The sequence below is a fragment of the Passer montanus genome, unplaced genomic scaffold, assembly GCF_014805655.1.
Source record: "Passer montanus isolate IOZ18808 unplaced genomic scaffold, ASM1480565v1 scaffold19, whole genome shotgun sequence".
Classification (NCBI taxonomy): Eukaryota; Metazoa; Chordata; class Aves; order Passeriformes; family Passeridae; genus Passer; species Passer montanus.
This window is the reverse complement of record NW_024366480.1, coordinates 8,804,655-8,822,398: the sequence shown is the minus strand read 5'-3', so window position 1 is coordinate 8,822,398 and position 17,744 is coordinate 8,804,655. Positions and strand designations below refer to the sequence as shown.

The 17,744-nt window shown below is 37.8% G+C and overlaps 1 protein-coding gene across 4 annotated transcripts in view; it reads right to left on the bottom strand.

Moving 5' to 3' along the window:
* Positions 1-17,744, bottom strand: part of SPIRE1 (spire type actin nucleation factor 1) — a 127,046-nt gene that overhangs the window by 96,082 nt on the left and 13,220 nt on the right. The gene's annotated exons all lie outside the window — the stretch shown is intronic.

The following is a 17,744-nucleotide window of genomic DNA, read 5'->3' as shown; positions in this document are numbered from 1 at the left end:
AAGGCAGACAAAATTTATTTATAGCAGGCCATAGATCTCTTAAAAGTTTATTTATCTTGCAGAATTTCAGGTAAGATCTGCAGTGTGGTGAGATTTCCCACTTCCACATTCTGCTGCTAACAGAAGAAAAGGAAGCTTCGTGCTTGGTGGGATAATTTTTGACTTATAAGATACACCATTAGTTTTGGGCATGTCTGTCAGCTCCAGCAGCCTGAAACAGAGAGCCACAGGTATTCCCTGTGGTTACAAGTCCTAAGCTTGTTGGAAACTGTGGTAGTCATACTCTTTCAGCAAAACAGGACCCCTGCTGACACACTGAAACACACTGCAAGACAGTTGGTGAACCAAGAGTTAGTTATGTTCCAGACTGAGATATCAAGCATTTATACAATTAAGATGGTCCTTTTATATTAGATATTACTATACACACACACATATATATGCACATGGCATAGATGGTAGCATCAGATACACAGATTTTAATTTTTAAAAATGTATGTATATTTGAGGCTTTTCTAAGTAAAAAAAGAACCTCCTCTCTGGAAAAATTGCATGCTCAAATCCAAAGCATTACAATCTCTGCTTCTCTGCCTTGAAGGCAGCCCAAATACATCAGTCAGTTTAGGATGGAAGAATCTCAATTACTACTCATTCGTTGAGGAACTTCTGCCCACTCCACATCAATTGGGAAATTACTCAGTTATGGTGAAGAGAGGTACCTCTTGTAAAATAGCTGCTGAAAAAATATCTGTATGTCAATTCATATCCTACCCAATCTCCCTGGCTCACAGCTTCAGTCAGTGTGTAATCTGTAAATACTTTGGTCCAAAAAAAATTTTTATGTAATAAATGGATATATTGGGTTCTTGTTTTTAATGAAATTTCTGTATTTGTAATATAGCAGCATCTAGTCAGAGGAGCCAGAATGGCACAGAGATGTGAAAGAGGTGGCATCAGATGCTTATGGGATGCTCACTCTGTAGGATTTTTTAAATATAACCACTTGACTAAGTAACAGATTCATCATTTTTCATATTCAGTCTTATTCATAGAGCAGCCATAGCTCAGATAGACAGTGCCATTTTCTTTGCTGGGCTTTTCCAAAATACTGTCTTAGTAATTTAGAAAAGGAAGATTTCTGATGTGCTCTGTTCCCTTACCACTTTAACAACAGTATCATAAGCAAAGCCATCTGACAAATATTCCTAACTGAACAGCTCCACAAATACTTGAAGTATGTGTTCATTCCTCTTTGGGGAGCAATGAAAATGGGCAAAGGACTACTTTGTGTGTTCTGTAGGGTCCAAAGTCAACTCTGGTATTAAAGTACACCTAGTTTTAACTAATACATAAACACTGAGGAAGTTACAAAACTGGGGTTTCTTGCAAACAGCTCCCAGTTTAGATGCTGCAAGAGGAGAAAGGACATTGGATTGACTTTGTTATCCATCCTTGGGAATGTCAGGCTTTTACTGTTTCTCTTTAAAGCAAGTGAAGCTCCCTCTTTGCATGTAATATCTTCTCTTTGAGGGAGAAGGGACACAAAATGTATTAGCTTGCTTTAAAACTATGCTTACAGTAGTGTGTGGTAGTAACACTGCTAGTGAAAGCAAGGGGAGGGCACTTAGAGTATCAGAAGAGTATTTATTGTATTATTTTTTGTTGGCCTGAAAGTTTAAGCCTGCTCGTTTCTGACTCATAAGTAAGAAGACTTATTTAAAGTAAGTCATAATTTCTGTCCTCAGAAGTTACAGTAAAAACATTTCTTTCTAAATATAATTTGCTATGAAACAATTGAGATGCTTGACTTTCCACAAAGGAATTTCTCTCAATCACAAACAAGTCTTTGACCTTCAAGCAAACAGGCACAATGATCCCAGTAACAAACTAAATTTATACTTTGACTAGCTCACAATGGCCACATAAATCACTCATCAAGGGTGGGAAGATGAAAAAATGGATAGGCCACAGCCACCCAGTTGGCTGGTTGGTGGCTCTTCTATGGATATTGGCCCTTTCATCATGGCATCTTCACTGGCCTGGGAGGGGATGCAGATGTTAAATACTGAAACAAGCCTGGAACTAATTTCTCAGGCATTGGGGCATGTTGATTCCTGCCAGCAGTTAGGGTACGGTAATCACTGGGACAAACACAGGACAACTCCTCAGTAGTTTAACACCCCATTATGATACTCTCAAAAAAGATGAGGCAGTAGAGGTATGTGTTTTCCAGATCATGGATAACTTTACCTAAAAAACGTCTGTATTCTGTGTAAACCTGTACTTACATGCATGTGTTGGCAGCCACTGCTGCAGGGAGAGAAAAGAAGTGCATGCATACCCACCTCCAAAGTTCAGCATTTGTGTGTGTCTGTATTTTCTGTACTGGTTTTTCATGTTGTGATCAGGGAAAGGAAATATGCTTCCCTGCTCCTGAATGAGTAAAGGAACTCATGTGAGGAAGCATTTAAGGGCAGCCACCTCCACAAGAGGAGGCAAGTCAGGAGCAGAGGATGACCACAACAGAGGCAGGGGCAGTGCCCTCACTGACCAGGGACGCAGGCACAGATCCTCAAACAGGAAAAGCAGAGCAGGTCTGGTTAGAGAAACCAGGGTCAGCCACAGTCCATGATGACCAAAGTGAGCCCACAGTGACAAGGCAGGTCTGAGGCTTGGCAGGAAGGCAAGCCAGTGGGTCAGGTCCAGCAAGGGATGTGGCTAGGCACAGGACAAGCTGCAGCGTAGCTCAAGAGACAAAATGCAAAGGCTCAGCTTAAATGTTGCCCCTAGAAAGGAGGTGGAATGCCTGCAACAAGGCTTATTCACAGCTCTGACAGAGCTGTTTCCACAGTCACCTGATCCAAGGCTACTGTACCAGCTTTGGGCATGGGAAATCCATCCCTATACCAGAGGTGTGTGCAGAGGATCCTGGCACGGGGCACTGTGCTTTGGTACCAGGAAATACTGAAACACAAAGTGAAAAGTGTGAATTATTCTATTAAACATATGTGGCAATCATCAGTAAAGAAAATATTACTGCAAAAACAGATGCCTGAAGGTAAGAAAAAGAACAATCTAGTACTCAGACATAACCTAGGATATGTAAGACATAACTGAAATATGTACGGACTTGGAAAGTTCACTTGTGAGAAAGCTGCATCAGATTTTTAATCTTGAGGTTTTCTGACTGAGGAGGCAAAATAATAGTGATGGTCTTCAGGAAAAGAGAAACTTCATCCTACAGAATAAAGATTTGCAATTTGCTCACTATGCTTGTTTCATAGCTGTCCATGAGACTACTCACAAGCCTACATTGTTCTTTTTTGTTCTGTTCATTTTTTTAATTAAATGAAGTCTATTGTATTTGGGAATATCCTGGAAAATGTTTGTGATCAAGTCATTGATGGGTTTGTAGGAGCAAACAATGGCCTTTATAATGCAATATTGTTTATGAAACTAACACCAATTAGGTCCATCAACAGTAACAAATAAACAAGACCTTCATTTAAAAGAAATGACACCAACTATTGCAGAAAACACTGAACATGAACATGCATATGATTTTCACATCCACAAACCAGTGTTGGTTATCAGGTGACTGTGATTCCTGCACTGGCAGACTCATTTTGGGTGGCACAATCCTCCCCAGGGCACACAGAGGGGCTGCAACAGCAGGATCCTCCTCCCACTTCTCCTTTGTAAGGACCTCTGGCTCTCTTGAGAGACACTACCCTGGTTTAGCCACCACGATGGCTCATTCCTCCTGGCCACCTGACCATCCACACGCCCAGTGACACTCTGTGAATCAGCTGGCAGTCTCTGAGGCCAGGGCAACAATTCCACCTCCTCCCTGAAACCTCCCTGTGCTGTCTCTGACATCTCATCTCCCTACGCGAAGGCAGCGTGGGTGTTCCAAGCTATTTAAATATTTTAGGACTCCCATGTGTTAGACTCCCTTTCTCTCCTCTCTGAACCTGGAAAACAACCAAACCTTCTTTCCATCAAACACTTGAAGAGGCTAATGCACAGTTAAAATAACCCTGACTCAGAGCATTTAAGGAGCAATAAAAAGGATTGATTTACACACGGAGATTTAGTATTTTTTACATAAATTATTTCATTATGACAAACGAGCAAACAAGCCACCAGTGCTCCAAACAGCATATGTTTAGGCTGGTTTAACAAAATGAGCAGCTAAGAAAACATTACTAATATCTGGAAAATACTTGCTTATCTCAAAGCCTTCTTATTTTAAAACTGAATTATTTGTATAGGCATATATATGAGCAAAAGGTTTATAGCACATTACTTGTTGTTAGGCAGCTGCATTTCTATAAGAAACATTAAATAACCTCAGGTTAAAATCTATACAAATAATAACTGTCAAAGGTCTATCTAAATTTGAGACATCCAGGTGGGAAGAAAAAAGGGATGTATACAACAAAGGCAGAAAGTTCCAGGATATACAAAGAGCTCTTAGTTTATGCAGAAACTGTCCAGGCTCATATGTTCGGAAAATATTTCATCACTGGCTTCACTGCAGGTAAACAGTGATACAATCTAAATCAGAAAATGAAATATATCCAGCTGCCTAATAACAGTGACAGCCTAACAGTCTTTTTAAGATCATTTAATAACATTTGAAAATGGCTACACTATGGTAATGTGTTGGGTATTTTAAACATTACAATCCATAAGACTCATTAAGTAACAACAAACTTTATATAAGTAACATTAGGCTCAGAGAACTGAAGTTTCTTCTAAAACTTGTGATCAGTCACAAGGTTCTATGACTCTTGAAATCATCATTTCACTTAAAGGGGAAGTATTTCATCGCACCTCAGATATTTACATATTCAAAATGAGCACATATCTGCTTACCATACCTACTTAACAAAAAGCTACCAAGCCTCACCTCATTTTTTCCTTGTGCAACCCACAGTAATTCCTGATGTTGTTTTACATGCCTGCAAAGCAAGCAATACCATACTGCTCCTCACAGGAAACACCATTGTGTCCACTCTGCTTTCTTTTGTGTGCTATTCCACCATGACAAAAATAAATATAAATAAATACATACAAAGACTCCTATGTGGTTTTGCTTGCTATGCATTATAAAATATGAGCTTTGTATCCAGAAAACAAAAAGTTGCATAGTTTAAATAAGATCACTCATTGTCTCTAGCTTCAAGAGTACTCCAAGATGGAGCTCATGCCTTTGTCTCTCATGTTGTGCTGCCACATTAATGCTCTGCTCTGAGCACTAACCTCCATGCCCTCAGTATTTCTCAACCTGCAATTCAAAACAAGTGGTGGTAGATTAAAGACAAGACAGAAAGAATGTACTCATACCCATGAATTATATTTTCAAGTAACTACAGCTACCACTAAGAAGTTATTTTTCTGTGTTTGGGTGGGTGGATGTCTGCATATGTGCTCTCCACAAGGAGGGTGGTGAAAGAGGAGCAGATTTCCTGAAGAGGTTGTGGGATGTCCAGCCCTTGATGCAGCCAGGCAAGGTCCTTATCAACCACATTTAACTTGAAGCTGGTATTGTCTTCAGCATGTTGGTCATCCACCCCAGATGACCAGAGGTCACTTCAAACATCCCTTCTAAATATATTATTCTGTGATTCCATAACATTGTAACTTTGGCTGATTTCAAGCCCTGACTCACAAATAATACACAGGCATTAAAATGCAGAGGCCTTCATGCATGCAAGGAGCCTCAGCCCTGCACAGCCCCAGGCAAACACCAGAGTCATCAGCAATGCCACAGTGAATGAAACTGCAGAGATGCTCGTGCCCATGCTGAAGAAGTCAGTGCTGGAAACCTTCCCAACATCAACTCTACTGCAGCTAAGGCTCATGAAATAAATGGCAATCAGCAATGCCAACACAACCACGACTAATAGAATCTGTCTTGGCACAACACATTAGCCATGTGAAAAGGATTTGAGTAGGGATGGGCAACCCCCACAGTTATTCCCTCCACAGTGGAGACTGAGAGGTAATATGAAGGGCTCAGACCCATGAATGTTAAAAGACAATTTTTCACATTCAGAGCAAGTTATAAAGCTCATAAATTTTATGTATCCACAAGAAAAACACAAATTGTCTGTATAGGAACAGTTGTCATAAGATGTTCAATGTCTTCTCATAAGTAACGCTGTGATTAACAGGAAAACCAACTTCATTGAAAGAAACACTAGTGAATATTGCCAAAGGTACAAATTCAGTAAAATGTTGCATCGTTCAGTCTCATGATACAAGAATCAGATTGTTTAGCATCTTATGACCTGGGAGTATTCTCTGCAGGCTGGAAAAGGACAATGCCTGTTTTTCTTGACTCTAGAAATTTTGCAAGACATTCTTAAGTCAGCCACTGTAATGGAATAAGCTGTGGAAATCAGAGACTTTGTGCAGTGGTTATATCTCCAAAATGGAATGTGGCAGCAGGAGTTACTCCTTCACTTCAGTGTCAAGAGGACACAGTGCCCATGAGAGGGCTGGAGGTCAGAGGCCAAGAACAAGTGACAGGCCCAAGGTGTAAGGGAGATCCAGCACCTGTAGGAGTCAGCTGCTCATTCAGAATCCTGATTCTCTGCAGCTGTAGGTGTTGCCAGAAGGTGCAGTGGCAGCACCGGCGAGGCTTAGGGCAACCAGAATTTAGCAGGATTTGTGCTGAGGACAATTCTTTGCTGTATCCATTCATATCTGATTCTTTTGCTGAGAGATTTTTAGCTCAGGATACCCTCATAAGATCTGCAGATGAAATCCTGCACTACTGCTCAGCACTCCTGCCATTTGCAGCCCCTGGGGCCGTGGCAGAACTGGGTTAAGACAGACACAACAATGGAATTAGTTGGAACAAAACCAGGCCCAACATGGTTTAAATAGCCACCCATCACCTTTGCAAGAAAGGATTCTGCAGATGTGGGCTTTGCTTCCTCTATTTGTGGGATTTGAATCCACTGACAGCTCTGCACTTAGTTACTGGAACTCTCTGGAGCAGCAGATATACTCCATGTGTGGGTGGATGACAAGAAGAATGCTTTGAGGAGTCTGTTCTCTGGAGGCAGATTGCAGCAATTTAAAAGAAATTTTAAAAAAAGTAAAACAAAAAGGGGCAGACTGGGATCCTCATTCATGGAGGAGCTAAAGAGATCTGGCACTAAGAGGTGACAAGCAAAGTAATTAGAAAATAATTATTTTAAGGGAGAAAGGGATGTAAAAGAGTAGAAGTGAGTCAAGATAATTTCAACAGAATGAATCATAAAAAAATAACATATAGTTCCTGTTGTACTGGGTGACTGAGAGGGACAGGCATGCTCCTAACAAGACATTAGATCTTAACTAGATCTTGGCTCCTGCAGCCATTAAACAGGGGAAAAGCACAGCAACCAACACTTTTCTATTCTGAAAGCTTTTTGAAAACTTGCTTTCACAGTCACTTTATAAAACCTGTAATAGGCCATGTCAAACAAAAACCCCAGTGTCACAAATTCAATCAGTGGTAAACAACAACACTACAAAAATACAAATGCAATTGTCTGTTAAACCATGTTCAAGTTTCCATGCCAGGAAATGCAAGGCACTCTATATGTGTATCTCCTGCAGTGCCCACTGTCTGCTAAAACCCATTGATCTAGATATTCACACAGACACAAGACTGAAGAAACAAGTTCTCCATACATATATAAGCCATCTTTTCCAAAAACAAAATGACAAGCCACTGACAGGAAAGTGCATGGAATCTTATTAGTCTGACACTTTATGTTTCCATATGACATTTCAAACACTAGAACAACACAAAAATTCTGTTTTACACTATAAATGCACAGTGAGGTTCAAGCTAGATTTAATGATTATATCTTTGTTCATGATACAAGTGCAAGAAAAAAATGATACCAGTCCTCTCAAGCAGACTTTGTGAAATTAAATTCTCTTTTTAGGACTCCAAGCTTGCCCACTTCTAACACAATATTTTGTTAAAGTTCTTCATCCTACTATTTACTATTATAGTAATATCACGCAGCAAAGCTAAATATTATTTAATCCACATTTCAATGACAATAGGCCTAATTTGTTTCACTGCCTTTCCAAACACCACAGTAAAGAAGTTTCCTTATTTTGTATTAGTTCTTGATGCTTCTATCCTTTATTACTGGAATAATTTCCCTTTATTCACACTTAAATGATTCCTACTTCAAATTCCCCACATTTGCTTTTTTCCTTCTATGAAACTATTCATTTTTATCTTTTCCTAACATTTTATATCTGTCTTCCAATGCTTTTTCTGACTGAAATGTGTACAAGAAATTTAGAGGTAAGCTTGTCTTCTTTGTAGGAACAAAGCTCAATTTATCTGAGTTTATCTGTTTCCAGAAAGGGAACAATAGAAAGTAACGTCTGATTTTGTACTAGGATGGCAACATCTACATGCATAAACCTGAAAGATAAGAAATTTATTTTTAAAGAGAATGGGCTACTACTTCTAATGAATTTTAAAGTATTTAAGTTGACACAAGAAATAAAGAATAGCCTAGCTTGAACGTAAATTCCTAGTTATCTTGATGAAATGTCTCTCCAGGGAATTAGTAATTTTTGGCAGTAAAGTAATGGGCTTGTTATTTTAGGTAGTTTTTTTTTAATTTGAAGAAAGATCTTGGAGTTTGTGATTAAGGCTTAAACAATCTAGATTCTATGTTGCCTCCACCATGTAGTCCAAATATCACACCAGGCAATCTGCCTGATGTCTTCAAACTTCAATTTTCTTTCTCTAAAATGAGAACGTTTATTTTCTCCCATCAAAATATTCATCTAGTCTGCTTTAGTGTCCATATAATTAAGTCACTGGAGCAACTCATAAAACCAAAAACTCATCATGCACTTGTTTACTCCTGGTCTTGATTTTAAACTGTGAGGTCTGCTACTACATCTGCGTATATAACTAACAGAACAAGACAGAGAAATCATCTGATGGATCTCAGAGCTGCAGGCAGGCAACACTCCAGAAAGCTAGGAGCCCAGGGATAAGAGATCTTAACTTTTAAACAAACATCTTCCTTCTGTAAGAGAATGAAGTACTTGAAATTGAAAAATAATTTTTCTGTACTGTCTCTAAATAAGTGACAAAACTCTCCCCACAACAATGGAATGTTTTTCTTCCTTTGTCTCATATAACAACCCTTACCTATGTTTTTCAGATTAACTTTTTATTTCTCATCCAGCAATGAGTCCAAAACATGAAAAACAAATAGAATTCCAACACATTTTCCCAGTGCCAATGGTTTAAATGTTACGGGCATAACTGTGCAGCTGACTTTCCATAAACACGCAGTGTTACTGTATGTGTGCCCCTTATGCCATGCAATGGAAGCACCAGACTCTGCATAAAGAGTCAGGTTCAGGTTCAGCACTAGCCCACTCTATCAGATCAAAATGACAGCTCACAAAATTTTGAAACTGGCAGAATTTTGAAGGAAAAGTCACTATAACAAAAAAATTGTGTATTAAATAAAATCAAAAGTTCTTAAGTACATTCAGTTGGTCCATGAAAGCTAAAACTATTATGATAAAGTAATGCTGGATGTTATTATTCTGGCCAACAAAGTTCATTAAGGACATTATTTCTGTCATTGTTCAGACAGATAAAAAAAGAAAGAAGAAAAGGGAGAATAACTATTTTTCTACATGTCTTACTAGTTGTAGATTTAAAACTAACTCCAACACCAAGCAAGACAAAATTATAAAGAAGAGCTCTTTGGAAAATTACAGGGCAAAAAGGTGGCCAAGGACCAGAAACCACCACTACTTGACTGTTTTCAAGCAGTTTCAACAGTATTTCTTTTCTCCATGCCCAGTGACATGAAACATTTCAGGAAGACTTAGGAATTGCATGGAGCTTTCACACTGAGAATGTATGTGAAATACTCAAGGACAGGCAAAATGCTCAGAAAAACAAGGTAATTTGAGATGCTACAAAGTCTATTCAAAAGACAGTGTTGATTCACAACCACCAAATAGTGAAGGAGTTCTAAATATGTAGTTGAAGGATACATGCATGTTTTCCTCATCTATGTTCCTTGAACCATCTGTAAGAGCTTCCCTTCAAAGCAAACAAAGCATGGCACATCTTCCTAACAAACAGACCAGATGGAGCAACTTGTTTACTATGCAGTGAGTGTTTGCTTCAGATCTACAGCAGCAGAAAGAAGATAGCCTGAATGTGTAGGTCACAGGTGAAGCAAAAAGCAACATATGGCAATCCCAAAACCACAACGCTGCCAGAGGAGAGTCTTTCAAAAACTTTGAAGAAATAATTCCTATCATTGCTAAGAAAGGAGTAGGTGGCAGGCAGTTTGCATTAGCCAAGACAACCCACTACAAATACACAAAGCCTGAATTACCATCTTGGCAACAGAGAAGAGAGGGGTGCTTTTAGCAGACAGCAATTAAAGGATTTGGCAAGCATCTGGAGGAAAGGAAAGGGTGCAAGTCAAAGATAACGCCAGTATCATTAGTCCAGATAACAGAGGAAGATAAAGACACAATGAGAAATACACAGCAGAAAAATAATGAATTCAGATAGCAGTACATCATCCATTAGGACCAACAGAAGAAACAAGCAGAAGAGCAGAGATCTGTGAAAGCACACATTTGGAGCAGAGAGTCATCTCAGCAACACTGAGAATCATCAAATATTGTGCAGAGGTAGTAAAACACACCTGCAAAAGCAGATGATTAACTTTTTGGTTAAGGAGAAACAGAAAAAAGGCAGTTAATGAATGAACTAGAAAGGATTTTGGAAGAAAGCAGGAGAGGAACACTTGGAAGTAAAGATACAATACAGGTGAGAAACAGTGATGGGAGACTTGGACAAGGATGTTTCAGGCTTAGGGACTAATAGGTGGAAGAGAAACACTTTTCAATTTAACAGAGTACCTCTACTTTCTTAAATGAAGCCAGAGTAAATCTACTAAGTGTGAACAGCTTGCCTTGTCCTAGTTAATTATTTAACCTTTCCTTCTTGCTGAGGGTGAAATACTAAAAGCATTACAGGTGCTTCATAATTGCCACTGGTTAATAGAAGAAAGGTACATGATGAAATACACATTTAGAATTTAGTCTAATTTTATCTGTGTGCTTAATTTACCCTCTGCATTATCTTTTGGTAAATAAAAGTATTTTGCTTCATCTGCTACAGCTCACAGCAACACTAAAGGCTAATCCAACAGTTCAGCATGGAACATCTTTCTTTCCTTCATGCTATTAAGAAGAAATCTTGGAGCTTGCTTTGTCTTCCCATGATTGACATTACAGACATGTAACTGGCAGACAAAATCAAACAGCTTAAGATGAAAATGTTCACACTGGTAGGTCATGGGGAGCACAGAAACTTACCAGTTGCTATAAAGTTCACTCTGGAACAAAAGCTCAAATGAATTGCACTGTGTCGAGTCCAACAAAAGAAAGCACAAAACTAACAAAACCCCCTTTTGCCTCAGTGAGCCCCAAGACCAAGTCAGGATCCTCTCTGCCAAAGAAAGCATGCAGTGCTGCACACTCTCACGACTCGACTGCAAATCTTGCATTGTTCAATGCCTCAACTTCTCAGGTCAAGAGATTTTGATAAAAAGCTACATGATAAATGTTCAAGTGAAGAAAAACATTTAGTCATACAAGTTCAAAGAAAAAAATGTAGTTATTTGAGTATGTATTAACTAAAATCTAGAAACTAATAAAAAAATGTTACTTTCAACAGATTGTTTTCTGCTGATCTCACTGCCTGCAAGAATAAGCCTTATGGTATTTGGATGCTCAAAGACAGTGTTACAGGGAAGTTCTGAAGCAATGCCATGGCCTCTCCTGTTATTCACCTACTAAAAATGCATATCTTACTAAAATTCCAATTAAGCTTTACTCTTTGTACTTTCCCTAAGTAACCTTTAGAAATCCTGTGAGGGACACCAAATTTCTCTTCCCTTCTCTTGCAATAAAACTGAAGCTTCTTCATGTTCACAAGCACAGCACAGTAGTTCTTGCTTCCAGCAGAGAGACAAAACAACAGAAGGCAGCAAGAGAGACTGAAGACCAAATAAAGATAACAGCACTGTCTATTTGTTCATTAAAAATTCCATGTGTTCATCTGCATTAGGTCAGCTAAAGGTGCATTTAAAAAAAAGCCTTCCATAAGGATTTTTTATTTTCCCAAGTATAAATTGCTAAGGGTCTGATACATGTGAAATATAAAGTGACTAACAAGAATTTAAATGTTAAAACATTATCTACTTCATACAATAATTGTTTAGATGAGCTAGATCAATATTTCTAAGTGCATTCAAAGAAGGAATGTTAGAATGACTCAATGTTAATAAGTTATCACTTGAAAGAAGAGAACAGGTGTATTTAACAAAGCAGCTGGGAGAACTCTGAATTCATCTAATTCATAAACAATAATTTTTCTCACTTTAAATCTCTTCACATTTTGAAAACAACTGTCTTTCAATCCTTACCACATGTTCTCAATGCCTAAATTTAAAACAACGTTTGCTTTTAAATTGGGAAACCTGTGCCTGGTAACTGAACTCCTGAAGTGAAATAAAGTGTTTAGCTCCATTGAGCTCCTGTCTACTTTGACCACTGACCAAATTCAAAACTGATTAACAAGCAATTAGGCTATCTTAGCTATGTTAAAATTTGCCATGGCAGTAATGCATGTTGTTGTTGTTGAAATAAGGCTGCTTAGATTTCCAAGGAACATTATGTTAGAGAGCCTCTAAACCCAGTCATATAGAAATGTAAAAAAATTAGACATCAGTTAAAAACACACAGACACAAAAGGTCTGTTTGAACAACTTTCTCTCTTAAGATTAAGACTGTAACATTTTACAAAAACAAAAAAAATCCAATGTTCTTCATGAAACACCATGAATATCTACTTCAGTCAAAGGAAGTTACTCATGTCATACAACATCAAAAGTAGAATATGGAAGAAAAAATGCAGCACAAAATGAATGCAATATTATGTTAATATACTTAACCAGCCCACTAAAGTGCTCCTTGCTCATCAGAAAAAAAACCTGAAAATTCGCTAAAGTCTCATTTTCCTTGGCTTTCCAAAAATCCAATACCAAACTGAACCCATTCAGTATTCCTAAATTTATCACTGCAAGTAAGCACTGTGTGGACTGAAGTGGTGCAGGGAAAGAAGAACTGTAAACAACAGGAAATCTTCAGAGACTGAACTGCTTTATATGCTTTTCATCTGTCATTTACCTACATTTTATATATTTTATTCTCATCACCTGCGTATCTCCTGCACTTCTTATATTGTGGATGTTGAACTTCTGAGTGAATAGAGACATTCAGGAATAGGGGCTGAGTTGGAGTTTGTCCCCAACAGATCCAAAAGCTAATGCTATCAAGTCAAACTTATCACTGAAACTGAACTTACTGAACTCCAGGGTGTATTTTACCTCAGTTTCAGCACTGCCCTAGGCAAAGTCTTTCAAGCATTAACAAAGAACTCCCACCATGCAACCACACTATTACCTTCCTTTATTCATCCACAGAATGCTCTTTATGTTATTTTGTTTGACTGTTAATTTTTTGGAAATTACCAAAGAGGCAGGAAAACACAGCATCTCTAACAGAAAATTCATAAGTAGCAGAGTTCATAGGAAAATTATGTATAATCTCAGAAGGCTTCAAGAGATTTAGCAGAAAAAAAAGGTATGAGACAGCTTTGCTATTTCATACTGATACTCTAAACTTGTCTTTTATTATACAGAACAACAAAGAAGAACAACACAAAGGGCTGTTAAATTATCAATATGCAAACATCTAAAGCTTCATTTTTTTGTCCAGTTTAAATGAGCAATCAAATTAGTCCCTTGGTCTGAACAGACAGCTAAATATGTCCGCCTGCACTGGTTTACTCAAAAAATAACACCTTAAAGCTAATTGATATGATAGCTATCAATGAGTACATATGATTGCTGCCATAGGTATGCTAGCATGCTTCTGATTAGATGGCTATCTTCTCAAGCACAATTTAATAGAATTTATATGGAAAGGGTTCTGCAAAAACTAAGGAGCTGTAAAAATTATCTTACTCTTCCAAAACTCTGAGCCCTCTTTCAGATTGATATAATCTATAGTTGCAGACTTTTCCTCCTCATCCCACAAAAAAAAAAAAAAGGAATTCTGTAGTTACCAAAAGCCAAAACCAAAACCAAGAAAACCCCCAAAATATCAAACAAACACCAACACCACTTAACTTCATGCTCTATGCTCTACTATTTGTGGTTTTTTGCAGGCAAAATATTCCCTGGAAGGGCCCAAGTTACTGGAATACCTAATTTTCCACCAGCTATTATCTGAAATTGTCAGAAGACAAAATGCTGAAACTGCCTTTGGACTCTTCCCCAGTTGGTTGAAAGATTTATCAGTGGTATCACTGGAATGGAGATTTCATCATAAATCCTGTGTGACTTCAGGGTGTGCAGATTAATATAGGCACATCATACACTGCAAAATTACAAAGCCTTTACAAGGAAGAGCCAAATTCTCTTTGAGAACTCTGGACAGATGGCAGGATTTGACTATCACTAAATCAGCTTAGTCAAATACATTATTAGTTCTCCGACCCAATATTTGCTGTGTATTCCCAATGAAACTGCTGAAAGAAAAAGGCGATGTGTCAAGCTTATAGCAAGCACACATCAGAAATCCATTTTTCTCCAAGATCAATCTCTTCCTGCTGTGCTAGAAACTTATACAAATTACAGAAAGGCAAAGCTCCTCTTGAAAAAGCAGCTGATTACAAAACACTAAAGGTCAAAACCTAAACTCTACTTTTTTGTGCATTTGCTATTTAATTTAAGTGTCTCTTAAGCTGCTTCTTTGCAGCTATGGAGTATTTCAGAAAAATCTGGAGGTCTGACTGCCAGAGAACCCCCACATCAATGAACAAGCATAATGGACTTTCAGGTATCTAAAATAACAGGTCCCTCAAAGGCTAGAGTGCAGCTTCTCTGTGAGATAATTCCATCAGCAAGGGATGAGTGCTTCACTTATCAGAACTGCCACATAATGCTCAAGCACAAATTAATGCTTGCAAGAAAAGATGCATGTCTCTGCTTTGGTTTCTAGAAGGCAATTCAGAGCTCTTGTTAATTTTCCTCTTAAAAGCATAAGGAATCAAAAGCTTTCATAGAATTACCAGATTTGTAACCAAGCATTCACAGGGAAATTTATTTTTTCAGTACACAATGAAAATTTGTTTTGATGGAAGTCACAGGCATTCATATTTTACTAAAAGAAATTATTCTCAAACATTTTTGCCTGTCCTCTGTGCAGTGACATTTCTTCTCCCCTGTCACCATAAGGTTAATGCTCAGGAAGGAGAACAAAGTGACTATTACTGTGCATGACAAGGATTGTTTGCTGCAGCAATTACTCTTCAATCAGAATGTTACTTTTGTTTACACTCAACAAGGATAAAAATATGAACCCTAGATATTACCATATGCTAAATACACATTTTACACTACTTGAATTATGAGCAGGCAACACACTTTAATACAGGTGTGGCATGGCTTTTAATGCAAAATTATGACACCTCTTTTGAAATCCTAACATTCTGTGCTATTAAATACCTGTTCTCATTTTCATCTGCATGAGAGAGGTGGTTAATTTTATTTGCATCAATACACTGAACTAACAGGTATATTCTCATTTGTATGACAGTGAATGCTGTATTCTTATAAGCTGTATATTCATTTCCATTAATTATTATCTAACATACAGTCAATGCTTCAAGTTTCCAATGAAAAGGATTAAAAAAAATTGGCTCCATAGAAAGTACTGTGATTTTCAATATATGTTAAGATTTTTAATAGTGATACCAAGAGCTCATGAATAGAATTTGCATAGACAGCGCACAGTCTCCCCAAAACACTTCTACAATTGATTCCTTCTGTGATTTGACTTTGACTGAACGGTGTCACGTAATTTATTCACCATTGTTTGGGACAGGCTCTTTAATTCCCTTCTGACCCTTGAACAACGTGAGGGTTGCGTGTGTCTCTGTGTTAGCGCACGTCCTGGTTAACTGCACTAATCACACACAACAGGCCTGTGCTCACTTAGGTGGGTCTTCTCAAATAGATGGCAATTAAACCCTCCTACATATGAATCACTTCACATTCACAGAATACTTTCTATGTGAGCACTAAATATTTACAAATGAGGCTGGCATATTTTATATAATTTCACCACCTCGGCTGAGATGACTAAGGAGCGCTATCATTATGTACATAGCAGAGTTATAGGCAGGTGCAGATTAAACAAGGTCACCTTATTCCTCACTCCCATCCTCCTATTATGGCTATGGTACCTGGACTCTGAACTTGACACACCACTCATATTGCTGGCTTGAAATAAAACGTGCCCCAGTTCTGGATACTTTACATGTTTTGTAAAGAAGAAGTTATGATTGTTATTCGTTAAGATTTTAAGAAGTTTTCCACATATCCTAGTATGCTCATTTAGGCTACACTCTCTTCCACAGGAATAAAAAAAATGAGATGAGCTGTCTCTGCTGAATTCCTCGTTCTGAAAAACACAAACATCATCAACTTCAAGTCTAACACTGCAACCCCAAAGGAATTTTGGAGGAGAAAAAAGTTACTGACTCCTTCACAGCCTCCTTCAAAATGACAAAGATAAAGAGAAGAGTCAATATGCTAATGGTCACAGTGCTGCTTGTTGGAGACATTCTAAAGGGAAGCCTCTGTCTCATGGGAAGCTCCAATCTGCTTCTCAACTATCAGCAAATACACTTTTAAAAGATCAAAATTAGAAAACTCTTTTCCCATGGAAGATGAAATACAGCATATTGAGCTGACTCTTACTACACATTTTCATTTGAAGCAAAAACACTTCTACTTTCCCAAAATAAAGTACTTTATGTTTTGTTTAAAACATTTTAACAGTGGTATATTATCTGTATTTTTAGTATTAGGGCCTTTGATTACCTTCCTTTTAAAAAACACAATGCAAAACTGAAAACATATTTACTATGCAAAGCATACGACACACTAGATTATAATTTGTAAATAAGGCACTAGATTTGTGAACAGAGATTTTGCAAATCCTGAAACAACTGCAGGATGTATTTGTTTAAACCAAACCACACAAAGCAATAAAACATGCCTACTTCCAATTTCTGTACTTCTGTTATGAATTACTCCTTACACTGTATCCTGCAGAAAGAACATTTGTAGTTTTATTATTATTATTAATAATACTTGAAAAAACCTGGATAGTCCTAGCATTTTACCATCTGTAGTTGAATTAGCTGGCCTTTCATTTTGTCTTTATAACCAGCCATCATCATGCAGAGTTTATCTATGAATAAACCACTTGGTAACAGTACTTTGTCACCTTCACATATATTATTGATGAGAAATCTGACAAGCTGCCAATTAAGATGCTCCACTGCTTGTCCCATCTCCAGGCTCAGCCTGAGGTACGGATGGAACAGTTGCAGTGAAAACTCAGTTTTACATTTCAAAGAAAGTTCAAAGGCAGTGAGAAAAGGCTGCCCTGCAAAGGACACAAAAATTGTATTAATTGCTGGAAAAGTTTATTTCAGTAGACTGTATTATTTACTCTGTATGATAATAAAAATTAGACTATGAGTCCACATCTTGTTCAACTAGATGTTCTACTTA